We start from the raw sequence: 16,206 nt of genomic DNA, 5'->3' as shown, positions 1-16,206 counted from the left end.
TATTTCTTACAGAATGATCAGTGCCTGGGTGCTGCTGGTGGAGACTGGATGTTCAAATAGGATTGAGGAAAAGCTGTATTAATGGACTTAATATTTTAATCATCCCTTTGAATTAGGATATGTTCCCCAGAGTTGAAATAAAAAAATCCCAATAATTTCTGTTTAATAATGGGAAATATTATTTCACATGACTGTAACCACTTCAGTGCTCTTGGCAAACCTGTGCTTAATCCAAACTGGCAACTACTTGGATTTAATAGGAGCAGTCTGGGTTTTTTTTTTTCCACTGTTCCAACAGCAACTCTTGAACTCTGAGCTTGGCTCTAGACTTGATTTTCATAACTGTAAATCAGGATTAACTTCCCAAAGGCTGATGGAACCACTCCAGTGTAAATATAATTACAGGCAGCCTGCAGGGCATTTCCACAGAGCCACTGAGGGGGAGTTTATTTGCTTCAGGTGCAGATTTACCAGGGATGTCCTGGTAAAAGAATTCCCAGTTTCCCATGGTGACAGGAAGGGGGTGAAGGGAAGCAGAAGATGGGCACTGGGTACCTCACAGCTCTGCCAGGAAGGAGGCTGAGGGGAAAATGGGCATTGTGGCTCTGAGCTGGGATCTGGTGCTTCCAAACAGGGTCCTTGGAGCGTCCTTGGCCCTGTGTGTGGGGTTTGACAGAAAACATGGGAATACCTGAACCTTGTGTTCTGCTGCTGTGCGATGCCAACGGGGGTAAGAAAAGCAGGAGTGTAGGGGTTACCTCCAATAACCAGCACCCAGGGCTGTCCCTGCAGAGCCGCTTTCCTCCTGGACAGCCCCCATTTCTCCCTGCTGAGGTCCCCCTGAGCAGCACTTCCTTTTAGGGTTTATTCCTACCTGCAAAGCGACCTATGGACAGAAAAACATAAACTGCTCTGCCCTCTGTTGCAGTTCCCAAAGACCAAAGTATTTGTCTTTTTTTCCACGGTGGAAGTTTTTAGTGACCTGAGCAGAGGTGGCCATGAGAACAGGGTTTGCTCAGCTGAGCTGTTTGGGGAGCAGGGAACCCCACCTAGAGCATCCTCTTGAAGGTAAAATGCAGTTCCCCAAAGTGCAGGAGGAGTGGTGCTTTCAGCTCGATGGCTCTTGAAACACAGGTCTCTCAGGCTTCCTTTGCATATGGAGGCTGTAAAAGAAACATCTTTTATATGTCTATAACCCAGCTTCAGATCCGTATAAATCCAGGCAATCAAAAGTGAAGTGTGTCTATTTAAGAGATGGTTATAGAGAACAAAGGCCTGAGAGGAGAACAGATCAAGCAGTTCACCTTGTAGCTCACTTTCTGCCAAAAAACATTTCAAATAACTTTTAATGTAATCTAGTTGAAATGGCCTCATGAATACAACAATGTTTATGCTCTGGGACTAAAGACTGCTCTGAATGCATGAGTAGGACAGGGTTTATTCAGAAAACACGAGCTCGAGTGAGTGAAAAGCCAAGTTTTCCTAAGCTGAGGTTTGTTATTTGTTGTGAAGCATTTGGTTATTCGTTTGTTGGTAGCTTAGGGGATTCACAGTGTTCCTGGCATTGCAGGATGTTCAGGTGTGATTGTTCTGTCCCCACTTTTCCGTCTGCAGAAAGGACTAAGAAAATACAGCTCGGGATATCTAAATAATCAGCTCGAGCTCTAGCAGCCACCAGGGAGGGTCTGAAGTGGTGCGGAGGGGAGCTGGAGAAAGGATCTGAGGGAGAAACAGGTCTCAGATTTCTGCCCACATAAAGTAGCCAGGAAAAGGGGAGCTCAGCTTTGTCATGCAAATACTTCCTCTGGTTTTCCCCCTTTTGCTTCTCAGTGGAAGCTCCATGAGGAGAAAATACTGACAGCGAAAATCAGGAGTTGTAGCTGGAAAGCAGAAATAAATCACCTCCCTCATGGAGGTGGCAGCATTTCTGCAAAATATCTTGGCTAAATGATTTGTTAAGGGACCATTCTTTCTCAGAGCTGAGCTCTGTCAATAAACAAGATTAGTTTGGCTTTTCAGGCCATCCTTTGTACAAATATATGTGGTTTCAGCTACTGGAAGCCCCTTTGTTAACAGGGTCATGATGCAGGTTTATTGATTGAGGTGTGGTGACATCTCATATTGAATGATCTGTGAAATCCTCTCAGGAGATAACACACCTAGAAAACAGTGGTGCCCGACAGCAGCAACAAAAGAGCTATTAACAAAAACTATAAACTGAAATGGAATAAACTAGTAATAAATGCCTATGTATGTATTATGTGTTCATGTAATGAGGCAGCTGTTTGAAAAGTCCTGAGGACAGAAAAGGGGTTTCTCCTGGAACATCAGTGCTTGATTTGAGAGGTTCTTTGATTTGCCAAGAACCTCTGCACTGGAATCTCTGTAAGCTCTGAAGCAGGAGCTCGCTGCAGCCTCAGTGCCTGGGCACAGAGAACTGCCCCAGCAGGAGCTGCAGTAAACTGGGTTTGTCTCCCAGGTCCTGAGCTCAGCCATCTGTTCAAAACTGCCATGTGCACCCAGGTGTTTCATTACTCATAAACTGGGAGAGGAAATAAAGAAGTGCAAAATACTTGTGGGCGGATTCTTCAGCCTTTTGTCCTTCGTTTTTATAATGGATCCCAAGCGTAACCCTTCCTCCAGGAAAAATTATACAAGTTATAAACCCTCAAAAATGTATTGAACTGAAAAACACTTGAGCTTTTTAATGCGTCCCCAATATATTTTTAATATGACCTTGACTTGCTGCCTTTCTTTTAAATGGCTTTAAGTTCAAAATGCCGGCTTGCCGCAGACACAGCAGATTGAAGGTAGGGGTGGAAATGTGTCCGTGCTGTGTTCAAAGGGCTCGTGTCAGGCTCCTTTTGCACTAATGTGAACTTAGTAATTAATTCTGCAATCACTCGGGTGGTGTTTTGACATATTTGGAGTAGTAACATCACCCTACAAGGCTCTTTCCCTGTTTTGGTCACTCAGCTGCCTGCTCGGATGTGTCTGTGCAGCTGTGAGGCCGCCTGGGGACCTGGACTCAGGTTAAAAGTAGCTCAGAATTTAAAAAAAAGGCTTTTTCCTCTGGATCAGCTCCTGGTTCTGGTGAACCAAACAACTTTTCAGCCACAGCAGAGGCAACAGCTTGGGCCTGTGGAACTCAGGCCAGCAGCACTGCTGGAAGCAAATGCTCGTCAAGCTGTTCCTTGGGAGGTTGACGTGGCAACAACTATTTTTTTTTTATTATTTGAGGTGAAAACATACGACAGACTTACTCTCTGCAACAACAGCTCCTCAGGTGTCATTTGGTATCTGTGCAGACTGGACTACTAAGCAAATATCTTCTGAATTCTTTTATCTGAGTCATTGTTATGATGTATAAAGGACTTTTGTTCACTAATGTCCATGGGAGGTTTTTAGCCAGCCAGCCTCCTGTTGACTACAAGCAAACACCCTTAGCAAAAAAATCTCAAATACCATTAGCACAGGAGTGAAAACCCTTTGGAAAGTCTGTGTGTGCTGAACTCACAGTGTGCCTAATTTGCTGATAAATGTACCTTGTTAGGGATCATTTTCTCCAGATATGCATTGACCTTTCCTTGGATTTCAGCAGGAGGTTCATAGTTAAAGTACAAGATAATTAATGGCCTAGCTAATCAGATCAGATGTTGTACTGGAAGTACTGAGGGTAAAGCAATTAGGGATTAGTTCAGTAGAAGTTAAAATAATCTCTAGGCTAAAAACATTGCGGCTTTGGGCTTGGCCAGCAGGGAAACTTTGGAAGTTTGTAGGAAGGACAAACTCAAAACAGGCTTCAAACTCAAAATTCAGGGAGCTGAACACTGGTGCTTTATCAGCCACAGCCCTGAGGAAAGCTTGAGGCAATCCTGTGCTTTCATTACCAGGGGTTAGGATTTTGAAGTTCACCAAATTTATTTAAAATTGAAGCTGATGGTAGGACGGGGAAGGAAAGGAAAAGTTTGTACGACCTTAATTGCTGGAAATTGTCAAGAAGCACAGTGTGAAGAATGGATTTGGGAGCAAGGTAGAAAAACCTTTTGCAGAGAACTTGTCTGTGCTGGCAGCTGGACCCTCCTGTGACTGAGCAGATCCTGGATTTTACCTGACACAGAACCTGGGATGAGAGCATGACTGAGCCTCTGCTGGACTTCTTATCCCCTTATCCTGCCCAAGGAAAATGCTTCATCCCAAAAACCCTTCCTTGCCTGCTGCATCGAGTCCAAGCTCATTTCTTCTGGCCACAGAGTCAGCTGTGGGGGTTCAGAGCCTGCAGGAGGGCTCAGCTCTGCCCACACAATGTGTCTGCAGAGAAATGAAATAATATTTTCTTTTTACTGTTCTTCATTCCAGGGGCCTGTGTGTGTAACTCTCCAATGCACCCTTGCAGCACCTTGCTAATCAAAGCAATATTCAGCAACATTGTTGTTTTACACTGCCCACGTTTATTATAGTAGAATATCCACTGGGAGAGGGCAGCCAGTGCAGCAGAATGGTAAATAATCCTGGATCTGGGTGAAACAAACAAGTCCAGAAAGTGGACTTGGTGATGTGATAATATGCCATATTAAATGCAAATAACACAGCAGTAACCTGCAAGACATCAGTGCCAGAAGAAAAAAATCCTACCAGCAAAGGGCAATGCAAAAATATTCCCTGCCTGGCTGAAACTAGATTTGATCATTACAAACCTACAATTTACAGCCCAAATTAGGCTTCTGGGTTGAAAACATTATTTCTACCTTAACTTATGGATGTGGAAGCAGAGAAAACACCAGAAGTAGGGACAGATGGCTTGTCATCTTTGTAAGCAGTTCCCTTAGGAATGTACCAACTTTCAAACACAGTGAATATGTGCCACTTGCCAAGATTTGTTACAGAGCTCCACAATCCCTTGACTCCAGAGCTGCACAGAAAAGGTCTGTGTGAAGAGCACAGCTCTCTGGATGAATTGTCTTTTTAGGTACCTAAGAGAGTGATCAGAAAATCCCATTGGAAGATAGAGGGGAAAGAGTCTGTCCTAGATGCCTGAGAAACCACAGGAGTTATGCACAGCATGTCTGAGGGCAAGCAAGAACAGTGCAATTCCTTTTGTGCAGTTTTTTTGGTGGTGTGTCTGACCACGTCTGGCTCCAAAAGATGCTGCCAGTGTTTTAACAAGGGCTTGCTACAGATAAAAATGTTCCTGCCCTACCTTCCCCATTATCCAGTGGTAAACTTCATGTGCCAGTGGCAACCTGCAATGCAAAGGTAATAAATGTCTCATTTCTTCCTCTCTTGAGGGCACTTTAAAACAACAATGAACTCCACAATCTTTACCTTTCCATGCTGAGTTTCAAGAAAGAATTCCCTCAGGAGGGAAAGGAATTTCTTAAATTCTCTTTAGTAAGGGAATTTCAGCACAGATTATTAAGGGCTTCACCTTCAGCGCAATGAGTTAAGGACGTGGGGCTGAGCTTTGTGCTGATAGATTTTGCAGAACTCCAGCTCTAACAAAGGAGCTCCAGCAATGCCTGCCAGCAATAAAAGCAAACCTTGAGTTTATCTTGGCAACACTCTCACTTGCATTCTCTCCAAAACTATAAAATACTACTATCAGCCCCGAATCCATTGCTTCTGAGCAATGAGCTTCAGGATTCAATTAGTGTGTCATTATTAATATACACCAGAGAATGACTCGAAGTACCTTTCTCAGAGATAATGACAACGCCTTTACTCAGGCAGGGATGGTGCCCATGAGGTAACCTGTGCTGCAAAACAGAGACCTTGGTACACCATGTCCATGGTGTTTTCACGCCCTGCAAAAATAGCAGCTGATTTAAACACAGCCTGGGTGTGTATTCTGCTCAAACACACATCAGGTGCTGCCCTGCACTGTGGCTGAGAAGTCCTGATACTTCCCTCTGCAGGGGAATTACGGCTTTTAGCAGCTCGGTTAGTATTGACCTATACATACATACATACATGTATATATATATATATATATATATATATATACACACACTGCAGAACTTGCTTTAATTTTATCTTTTTGAGGGTGCTTGAGCAGAATTAGCTGTTTTTCATGCCCAGTACCGAATGTGGGAAGTACTATGTAAAATGAGGATTAATCATATCAGAAATGGAAAGCCAGTTGAAAGAGAATGGGAGTTTGTTTGTGCTTCAGAGGGATTCGGATGTGGCTTGACATGTTTTTGGAGAGCAAGCCCTGCTGACAACCTCTTGCCCTTCTCTCCTTGGCCAGTTCAGTCTACACCTCTGCAAAGGCAGTTTACAAAAACGTGCAGCAAAACCAGAAGTCCTACTTGACTATGAGAATACCCATGATAGACCCTTCCTTTTAAGATCCAAGATGTAGAGAGGAATATAAATATTTATTTGCATTAAATAGTCCAATACAGGGGTAAAGGAGGTGAAGTAAAATGTAATACTTTTATCTGGCTCTGAGACAATAATTTGTTTTGCAGCATAAATTGATTATGCTCACACAGACTTCTCCTGAGAAGACATGTTTCAGAAGGGGTCTTCATTCAGATTTTTATTCAGGAACAGGGAAACAGAGCCATGGAAATTCATTAAAATTTCCTCTTTGACATGGGAAGGAAAGACCAGTAGCAAGAGTTTTTCCAGAGAAAAATGAATAGCTGTGAGAGACTCCTGTTTGTGCCAGTCCTCCACAGCCAGCAGCACCCCCCTGCCCAGAAAGATTCTTTCACAGGGAAATTTCACCTGGCCTAAGTCGTTTTTTGGGAAGCAAAACTTCCCAATGGATCTATCCTGCTTTACCTGCACTGGATTTTCTGCTTTTTTTCTCAAGAAGCAGAGAAATAAGAGAAGCAAAGGAAGGAGCCATGTCAAAATTCAATCCATTCATCCTTTTTGTCATCCCTGTGCAATCAAGCTCTCTCATATTTCCAGAGGAGACACAAGGGCCATTTAATCTCTTGGAAGGAAGAGTTGATGAGCCAGAAAACAAATGAATTTTCAGGAAGTGCAGACAATCCATGGGAGAACAGTGCACGAAATGTTGACCTTGTGTAAGAGAATTTGTGCGCAAGACATGAAAACAAATTCTGGCAATTTTTTTTTTCTTCCTTTAGTTTTAACTCTAAGCAGTAAGGAAAGAATTACAGGCTGAAATTCTACCAACCTGGATGGCCTGTGTTAATTATGTCATGTTGGACCTGAAAACCAAATTTCAGAAGTTTTCTCTCTCAGGCACTTCAGGTGTATCTATTAATGTTGTCAGATAACTTATGTTTTGTGAGAAGGCAAAATTCATTCTGTAGGATCAAATATTGATTGAATTATTTTGTTGTATTTTCATTTTGTTGAAATGAAAGGAACCTACAAACCTCTCTGAGCACTTCACATGTTACAAACCCCTGTCAAAACATGGCATTCCAGAAAGCAAAATAATGACAGATGTTTTTATTGCCCAAGACATCGAATGTGTGAGTGGTAAATTACTGAAGAGAAAATCAGATTTTAAAAAGTTCTTTCAGATTTAATAACATGGAATACCGTCAGCAGCACACACTGGGCTTTGTTTTAATAAGATTTTTCTTATTTAAAAAATCCCCCAAATCAATACTTTATAGGCAGGACAGCTGCCACAAAATATGATGCCAAGAAAAACAAAGCCCTGTTTAACATGAGAATGGTTTTCCATTTTCTTCATTTCTGTGCTTAGCAGAGTTTAATTCCTGGAACTATTCTGGTCCTGATTACAATTTACAACTAATCACAAAATCACTCCCTTTGGAAACTCTGTCTTTTGGCATGTTGTGCAACTAGCATTATTCATGGGGATCCTAGCTCAGTTATGTGCCCATCAATCACAGCTTCATTTGGATTTTTATTTTTAATGTTTTTTACCTTCTTCCTTCCCTTGGTTTATTGGTTTCTTGTCAGAAATGGAATATTGCATGACAGCTCCATTTATATCTAATACAGAACATGAAATTATGACATTTCTATTATCTCATAAGAAGTAATGGTTGCAATGTGTTCTTGCAGAAAGTATAAATCTACAACCAAAACATTTATATAAAATAGATGGAAGAGATCTAATTAACAGAGCAAACTCAACATACATTAAAATTTTAAAACTGAACTCGTTAAAATATAACAAAATAATTAGAATAAAATCCTTTAGCTGTTTAGAAAAAAAATTCTTGCCCCAATACATTTACACTGATGAGACAAGTGCAGCTTCTACTATTACCAGTCAGCGTAGGATGATGTTTCCTCTCCAGTCCAACTGAATCATAAAACTATAATCTCATCCATACATGTGTCAGAACTGGCAATCTAAATTCTTAACGGCAATCTTTGTACATAAGAAAGAATAAGGTTGTTTTACAGCACCTTCAGGATCCTTTGTAAATAAAGCTCTGAAAAAAAGTTTAGCCAAAACTTATGTTTGAGTTTCACTGGTTCTACAGGGACAACAACTCTGCTTTCCAACAGCAACGTGGCACTTCCAGCCCAGGGCGGGATGAACTCAGTTACTCTGGTGATCTGATCTGCTGAGGGTGTTCTCTGTAAAAGTTCCTGCATCTGCACAAAACAGAGTGGGATTGTGCCAACAGTCACCATCCTCATTCTCGACATCACTCTGCTAAAATTTGAGCTATTCTAGTGTAGAATAGGATTGATTTTCCTGCAAGCTCAGTAGCCAAACAAGACAGTAAATAAAATTGCTGTGGGTGGTCCTCGCAAAATCATTAACTATGACTTTGCTCCCAGCAGCCATTGGGTTTTTTTTTAATTATTATTTTCTTTGCTATTAACACCATGAAAAGGCAACAGGCAGAAAATGATGCCCAGGAAGTTCCACCTGAAAATGAGGAAGAACTTCTTCCCTGTGCAGTGACTGAGCACTGGAGCAGAGACCAGAGATGTGTGGAGTCTCCCTAACTGGAGATGTTCCAGAGCCCTCTGGACACAATCCTGCGCCCTGTGCTCTGGGATGGCCCTGCTAGAGCAGGGAGGTGGATCCAGGTGTGCTCCCTAAAATCCTGTGATTCTCTGAAAATCATGCAGCCCTCTACTGTAATTCATCATGCTATGAAATTTTTAGAGCTAACAAAGATTTTTTTCTTAACCAATCTTAAGAGGTAAGCAAGGGATTTCCATTCTCCTTTTCCTGGCACTCTTTATCAGCACTTTCCCATATCATGGACCATCAGCAAAACTACCATGGGGCTTCAGGGGGAACTGAATCTTATATGGGACCTTTACAAGCTGCAGCTGCGACTCTCTGACCTGAAATCAGAAAGATCAAAAAATATAACCCAGATCAGCTTCACTTCTCTCTTTTGATTGCTCTTGCTCTTTCTGTAACTGGTGAGTGTATTCCTGACTCCCACCAGTGCTCTCTGACGCCTGCAGACACTTTGCTGGGGACATGCTGAGCCTGCCTCAGCCCCTTCTCCCTTCCCTCTGCCTTTCACCTTCTGCAAAGAACACCTCCAGGCAATGGAGGGTAATTAAAAATGCTGAAGCCTGCATCTCTCCTGAACAATGCTGGAGCTGGTCTGCACCACCCAAGGGCCTGGCACAGCTCTGCCACCATTCTGAGGGCACTAAAAAGCCTCAGTGACACCAAACTGATGCCTTGGGAAGGCTGACCTGGAACAGAGACTGCACAGAGCTAGGGAATAAAGTAGGGATTTATTGAAAGGCCTCCAGGGTTTCTTTTGGGTAGGACAGGGCCTGACCAGGGCTACACCCAAGGTGGACCCAAAATGGTCACAAAATGACTGACCAGTCACGAGATCTTACATTTTTACAAGTTTTGGTCCATTTGCATATTGGGGTTTAATTGTCCAGTTACAGCTCCAGGCTGTGAGGTCCCATCCTTCTTGTTCCTCCCTTCAGCCCACCCTTGTTTGTCCTTTTGTGCCTGAAAGCTGTCCTTGGTCTTCAGCAGGAAAAGGATTTGTTTTGTCTCCCTGCTCTGTGCAGAGAGCTCACCAGCACTTAATATGAGGCTCAGAACTGCACCCCTCGGCAGCACAGAATCTGAAAACATGAGAGGTAAAACTCAAGGCATCAAAACAGCCTCACCTGAGACTTCTGCCCCCAGCCCTGGGCTCAGGGATCCTATTTAAACTCAGTTTAGATGTAAAGAGTGAGGTGACTGTGAATGAAATGTGAGAATTCCTCATTCAGGAACAATTTGGGGCAGCTCTCTTATCCCACTGAGCTATGTCAGTTAAATTTTTAAATACTGAAGAAAACACCGCACTGCCCCAAAACTTCAAGAAGTGAAGGGTTGCCCACTCAAGGGTTGGTCAAAAGGCTTGCCCCAAAGCCCAGACAACCTCACAGAAAATATTAAAATGAAGCAGTGGCGACAAAGTATCCTGAATAATAAGTCTTTAAAGCTTGTGGGGAGATGCTTAGGGAGCTGGTGGGTGACTGAAATGAATGTTTGTGACGCTGGGGGCAAGGCACTTGCCACTTGCGATAGCTCAGTTTGGTTCACTCCCCGAGATCCTCTCCACACCCAACACACACTGCATGTTCTGCCGCTGACATCCCCGGCAGAGCAGCTTTCCAGTGAACCCAGGGGTGGGGAGAAGTTTGCAGCGGTGGATTCACAGGTGCTGTGGATTTAGGACATGGGATAAATGGCCTGCTGCCTCTCCAGCCTGCACTCACGGGTGACTTTGGCACTTTGCAGAGCTGCAGCAGGGCTTGAGGTTCAGCTGGAGACTTATGGAGTGCTGGCTCCTTTCCAAAACCGTTTTGTGTTGCTTTGTTCTGCTGCCTGCTTTGCTGGAATTGCAGAGGTTATTACAGGAGCTCAATTAACGCAGGCAGGGCCAGTGTCCCACCAGGAATCTGCCTCCAGCTTGTCCATACCAGCTCCTCTTTCTTAGAAGAAGAAAAATGAACTCAAAAATCTGTCTCATTAGCCCTTAGCATAATTCAGATAAAAAATATGTTCTAGAAGACTGGTTTAATATGATTTTATTTGATCTAGGGCTCAATCTGTTATGTAATACTTCCCAGGGTTCAGTGTCTTTTGTTAACTTCAGTAGAACTCCACTGTGCTAAATTCTGATGTGTTTGTCGTGTGGCTTTGGTCTCAGTCTGAAGTAACTCAGTGGGAATGATTGCCTCCCTCTGGATGCACTTTGGGATGAAGTAAAGGGATAATTCTCCTTTTTTTTTGTTCTAAATAGAGACCAAATCAGTACAAGTTTTGCAAATTCTGTCTTCTGAATGTACACAGAGAAGAAATTCCTCCAGGAAAAGAACTGGATGAATAGTTCCTGTGAGGCTTTGTTGAAATTAAAAATAATGCCAAATGCAGGGATTAGAGCCCCGTCACTCGCTTTATTTTTCTTTTTTCTAAATGTTTTGCTTGAACACTGTTTTCCTTGTACCAGCTAATGATAATAAACGGGCTGCCAGTAGCAATCCCACCACCTGTTGAGTTTCATTTCTCAAACCCTCCCACCAACAGCACTAACAGATCCACACAGACACAGCCACAGCAAGCAGCTGGGGCAAGGAAAGGAAGAAAGGGAAGCGGGGCTGCCTTGCCTGTGTGCAGCCCTGCTGTGACTGAAACCAGGAGCGCAGCAGCATCGGGGGGCTCTGCACCTCATCCAACCACAGGCCCAGACTATTCAGGCAACAAGTGACCTTGAAATGCAATTTAGCTGAACGTTTCTGAGCAGAGCAGGTATGTGGGACAGCACTCAGCTGTTTGATGGCAGCTTTTCACTGCAGACATCAGCGTTTCCCTGCAAGCCTTCAGAAAAGCAGAGAATCCACTTCACCAAAGCATCACTGCTCACCAGGCTACTGGAGCTGGGCTTTACATGTCACCCAGGAGTAATGGCCTCTGTTCTCAGAATGGAAAATGCCCATCTGGGGTATTTAGCCGTTAAAAGGAGGAATTGTTATTTTGCCTGAAGCCAGCTTGCTACAATTTGGTTTATTTTTAAATGGAAGGTGCATTTAATTCACAGGAATTCCTGGTCACTGCTTTTCTAGGACAGATGATTCAGGGCCAAAACTCACAAATTTGTATAGGTTCACTTTCCTATATCTGTATTTAAAAATCCAGTCTCTAAGATGGTGCACTATACATAGCTTATGGAAAAAAAAAAAGAGATGAAAGTAAGTGGAACAAACTGAAGCAATGATAAATATCACTGTGGCATTACTGTAGTAATAAAGGTTAGATGTTCAACTCCTAAATACTGCCTTTAAGGAGTTCACCTTGAGAAATACAGTATTTTCTTTTCTGCTTCCCTCTAAAGGATAAAAAGCTTGCTTCTGGACATAAAATTTTATATAAATGCATAGTTCCAAAGCTGTACACTGTTATATTTCCAAGCAGTCAAGATTTTTTTAAAGGGAAATCAGTCAAAAGTCCAATTTCTTTTTTTATTTTCAAATGGCACATGAAGAGCTGCAGCTTTCTTATTGCTGCTCTGATATGAGACTGTTTAAAGGCCAGAATATGAACACATTGGAAGATGGGAGTCACTGCAGGCATTGGGAGGCTCCACATGTGGTGAGTGTCCGGATCTGATCACAGTGCAATCTTTTTTTTTTTGTAAGTCAATGTCTTCATCCAAAACCTGCTGCCGTTTCCCTATCAAGACAATGAACCAAAATGAATAAGTAATCTGCTTTCAGAGTAGATTTAGATGGGATGTTAGGAAGGAATTGTTCCCTGTGAGGGTGGGCAGGCCCTGGCACAGGGTGCCCAGAGCAGCTGTGGCTGCCCCTGGATCCCTGGCAGTGCCCAAGGCCAGGCTGGACAGGGTTCCCTGGAGTAGTGGAAGGTGTCCCTGCCCATGGCAGGGGGTGGGACTGGATGATCTTTAAGGTCCCTTCTTTTCGGTTCTTTGACTTGAACCTTATCTGTTTCCGGCAACATCCAGTTCTCATCAATGCTGGGAAAAGTTGTTTGGTATTGAGAACTTCATTAAGGTCTGCAGGGTTTGGAAGCGTAGAAGAGAGAGATTGTTATGATGTAGCACTTAATTCAGAGCCCAATAAAGAATTCAGGAGTAAAAATATTCACCGGAGGGAACACAGACAGTGATTAAACTTAAGCAGAACTTTCCTGAGAAGTTAATAGATAATACAGGGATTAAACCCAGAGGATCATTACTATGGCTCAGTAATGTGACTTGTACTTATGAAGGAAAAGCAGAACCAAACTGCAATTCCTTTTCTTGAACCTGGCTGCTTCTCCTGGGATTTCTTCCATCACATGGAGGAGATTCAGGGCCCAATAAAAGATCCTGGAATTAAGGATTTGTGCTTCAGGTAGAGTTTGTTTCAAAGTCCTACATCTGACGCTGACTTTCAAAAGAGGAGTGAATTCTGTCCTGATTGATGCTGGCCTCTGTAAATGTCTGACCACTGAGGGGAGGACATGTATGGCCTCTGTATGGGAAAAGCTGAAGGTTCCAACTTGGTTAGAACTGGATGACTGATATTGAATGGTTCCAAGCTGCCTATTAACTGTGAAAACCATCTCATCTTTGATATACTTGAAACAGAGGCCTAATTAAAGTTCTAAAGGAGGGTGATGCTCACAGAAGCTTTGTTTGCTTTTGCAATTCCTGTTTTTTCATCCCTTCCTGTTTGCTTACATCCTTTAAGACACTGATTCAAGTGGCCTGGAAGTTGTTTTGAAAACTATAAGATAATCTTTCATACTTCTGAATGAAGTATGAAGTCTGATAAGTATCACTGAGCAGTGATAAATGAGGGAAGAAGACAAGAAGAATAAATTTCCTTCCAATCTACAGGTTGACTGTTTTATGCTGTACCTTTTTGCATTGGCAGCTTGCAATACAAATAATTTTAGTGCAGTAGCTGGACAAAAGTTAGAATTAATTGATGCCAAATAGAGCACTAATCATAGAAACAGTGCAGCCCTGAGTAACTAACAAAGAGTAAAATTCCAACACATTCTTTCTGGAATGGAAACCACTCTTCTTTTTTTGCATGTAGCTGGTTTTATCGCATCCTTCCATCACTGGGTACACCACGATCTTCTAACTTTCGCCCAACTACCGCACTAAGAGGGACAAGAACGAAAAAAACTCACAGACTGGCAAAACAAAAATAATTTTGAGAACCCTGAAGGCCGGTGAAGCATCAGCTCAGTGTGGTAGAGCCCAGGAATGGTCAGCTGGAGCAAGAAAGAGAAAAGGAAAAAACTTTTTGAAAGAGGAAAAAACTCTGCTCATTGCAGCCATCTGCAGCCACTGACTTTTCACAGTTGAGGATGACCCAGAATCAGGGGCAGCCTGTGCAAAAGGGGTTTGTCTCCTAGATTCCAGCTTTTTCTGTTGCCATGGCAACATTTCACTTTTTCTTCCCCCACCCTTACTGGGAATCTGTGAATATTACTTTAGGATTTTATGGAGTGATGCTCCCTTTACAGCAACAGCAGCTCTGAACTACCTGGTTGGGTAAGATAGAGAAATGGGATCATCAATTTTCAGTTTTCTGTGACAGCAATTTCTTTGAAGTCAAACAGTTCCTAAAAGCTGATGTTATCTTTTTGAGTGTCCTCGGAGCTTTAGAGGCCACTTCTATGATCAAAAACTTTTTCTTCAGCTCGTTTTATCTTTTGCTGAGCTAGTGTTGTCCTCCTCTTCTGGGCTGGAAATTCCAGAGTGGAAGTTGCTTGGTATTTATGGCACGGATGAGCTTAAATTATTAAAGCTTATTTCACTATCTAACTTTGAAGAAGCACTCCCATATTCTTGTGTCACTTTTCTTCCAAAATAATCAGAAATGAGCATTTCGGGCTCCACAGAAATCATTTGACACACCCTGTCAAACTCTACTAACTCTGTGTCAGGTTTTTAGAAGCCGTGCAGTGCTATCACACCAGCTTCAAATTCCCTTTAGTGACCTTCTGCACAAGAAAGAAACTCAGAATTTTCTTTCAGCTGCTCAAGACTGCAAGGTTTTAATTGCTCCTGCAGTACCTGTCACTCAACTCAGTGAGCAGAGGACCCATTAGGATTGTTCTCAAGCCTTTTGGGCCTGCAAAACCATGCAAGTAGGAAATCTGAGTGGGCAAAAAGGGATCCCTTGAAAGGCCTTGTGTATTAAAAATTGTAAGTATTTTTTTTTTAAAATTCCTTTAATATCCAAAAAGATTTTGGTGTCAATCCACCCAAAGGGTTTGATGAACATCAGGACAGGCTGTTGTCTCCTAGGCACTTTCTGACACAGTAAACAAAAACTAATGAGCTGTAATTAAAAAATCACGTTGTTTATGATGTATTACTTGGCAGAGGTAATTTTTGCTTTCAAGTTAAAATATGTTTCTGTTCTGGAAAGTCACTCTGAGAGTGGCACTGGGAAATGACACATTTATTTGTCACGTTAGTCTTCCCAGGTGAGTTTGCTCAGTTCATAAGCAAAAAAACCCCAGCATTTCTTCTGCTTTATTGCTTGCCCTGTAAATGACATTTTGAAAGGGAATTTCAGCCATGTCCTTCAGTGCTTGCGATTCATCATCACTGAGCATGATAAAGCCCAGAAAGATCAGAGCTGAGATAAAAAATGCAAATGAAAGATACCTGTTGTAACCCTGAATTCAAGATACATTAGTGATTTGGAATACAGATTTCTACATTGACTCCAATTGCTTTTCCATCTGGTGTTCGGAAGCTAATTCTGAAAGTGTTTATACATCTACTTAATCCTCGTGCTGGAAAAAAAAATTCACTGTCAGCAAGTGGAAGCCCCATCTAGTCTGATTACGCCAACTTTTTCATTTTCCACTGACTGTAAACTTTAGCTGCAGAACTGACGTTGTGGGACGGAAAATAAGAAAGCAGAAATAAAAGAAAAACAGAGGCACCTCGGAGCTTCCCTGCGCTGCTGGAGGTGCCGCTGTGCCTCAGTGTCCTGCAAGGCGAAGGGGGAGAAGGAAGGAGCTGGAAATGAAGAAATAAACACCTGGTTTGCGAGAAATTCCTGAGTCTGGTTACAACAACCTGTGGGTCTGTTTTGTGAATGATCACTCTGCAGCACGAGTCTGCCTGTTGGATGTGAGCATGTTATACTCATGGCTCTGGGGGAAACACCTATTTTTGGATGTAAATCAGATTTTTCTTCGAGTTCTGTCCCAACCAGATTTTATTTGTGAAGTGAAATGCTTCACTCCCTTTTGCAGGGAGCACGCGT

Source organism: Chamaea fasciata, unplaced genomic scaffold (genome assembly GCF_029207755.1).
Source record: "Chamaea fasciata isolate MVZ Bird 193981 ecotype frontalis unplaced genomic scaffold, bChaFas1.0.hap1 SCAF_9, whole genome shotgun sequence".
Lineage (NCBI taxonomy): Eukaryota > Metazoa > Chordata > Aves > Passeriformes > Sylviidae > Chamaea > Chamaea fasciata.
Note: the sequence above shows the minus strand (reverse complement) of the source record.